The following is a 1,368-nucleotide window of genomic DNA, read 5'->3' on the forward strand; positions in this document are numbered from 1 at the left end:
AAATGCGGATGGGTGACATGAATGGAATGATTCCAGATTGGCGATGTAGTATTTGGTTTCTGTGTTCTGTACTGTATTTTCCAGCCCTCAACCCTGCCAATCTAAAGGATCAAACATCAAGTATGGCGTTTGAGGTTATTTGTGAATTAGCATAGACTTATAGTCTAAATAAAACAATTTGCAACTGTTACTATTATTACACTTGTACAAAACTTTGTATTATGCTTGTTATAGTGTGTGTGACGTCACGTGCACTACCGCCGGTGGCAAGACAAAGGTTGACGCGGTTGTCACGGCGACCGTCACAGCCCTACTGTGCAATGATGTAGTTTCCTGACATCCAGACTGAACAGCTTTTTCTCGACATGTTTCTGTGTTGTTGTTGCTCAGCAATGGCATGGACGTGATGTTGTCTGGGGGTTTGGCAAAAGGAGGGTGGGACTGTGGGCGGTGCTCGGGGTGGTGAATGAAGGCGGTGACTGTGTAGTTCTGACGTCACCTTTTTATGGAAGTCACAACGGTTCGTGAAAAATCACAGCTACTTTATGCAGGCTATGTGTATTTTACTGTGGACTTACTGTTTTGAAACTTACATGGTAGTTACATAGCACCTAGACCTCAGTTATCATGAAAAAAGCCAGGAAATTTCAGTTTTGACTATGGGACTTTTAAGCAGGTTTTAGATATTGTACTGTGATTAGGATTAGCAATATTGACAAAGGTAATTCTCTATATTTTAAATAATAATTAAACCATATTTTGCGGAGTGTTTTTTGATGCTAGTTTAGGCCTGTCAAGGTCAGATGACTCCTGAAGATTTTCATATTCATAGTCTCTACAGTGGTTATTTCACATCAGTGACAGAAATAAAGTTTTTTACTATAAGCAACAGTGTTTCCCCTGCTATTAATATTAGGGGGCGGCCCGCCCCCCTTGAAGGTCAAGTTAATTTTATTTAATTATATTTTTTCTATAGCGCCATATCACAACAGAAGTAATTTAAAGTTCCCTTTCTTATAGAACATGTCTATACCTTGTTCTTTCATTAAGCAAACTAAATAGCCTTTTGTTACTTATCTTATTTACACGACGGCATGTCATTTCAGTCTCTACGTTATGGCCGCGCTCTCTGTATCATGCACAGCGGAGTTCCGCCCGATGCGCGCACTCACACACGCACAAGTAAGCCCACTCCCACTAGTATTTGTAAATATTGAGCCACAAAACGATTCATATTTAAATATTAATTCTGCATGTCTCTGTGTTAATGAATGGCACAGACGCTCGGTTTTGTGTAGTACTCGTACTGAAACGCTCGTGACGCTTCCGGTGATATTAACCTCTGCCGTCTCACTAATGAGGACATAA

General features: G+C 40.4%; 1 protein-coding gene across 2 annotated transcripts in view; it reads left to right on the forward strand.

Annotated features, from left to right (window-relative positions):
- The window catches only part of ndrg3b (ndrg family member 3b), a 91,509-nt gene that overhangs the window by 19,316 nt on the left and 70,825 nt on the right, over positions 1-1,368 (forward strand). The gene's annotated exons all lie outside the window — the stretch shown is intronic.

This window comes from Sinocyclocheilus grahami, unplaced genomic scaffold (assembly GCF_001515645.1).
Source record: "Sinocyclocheilus grahami isolate Dianchi unplaced genomic scaffold, SAMN03320097.WGS_v1.1 scaffold10.1, whole genome shotgun sequence".
Classification (NCBI taxonomy): Eukaryota; Metazoa; Chordata; class Actinopteri; order Cypriniformes; family Cyprinidae; genus Sinocyclocheilus; species Sinocyclocheilus grahami.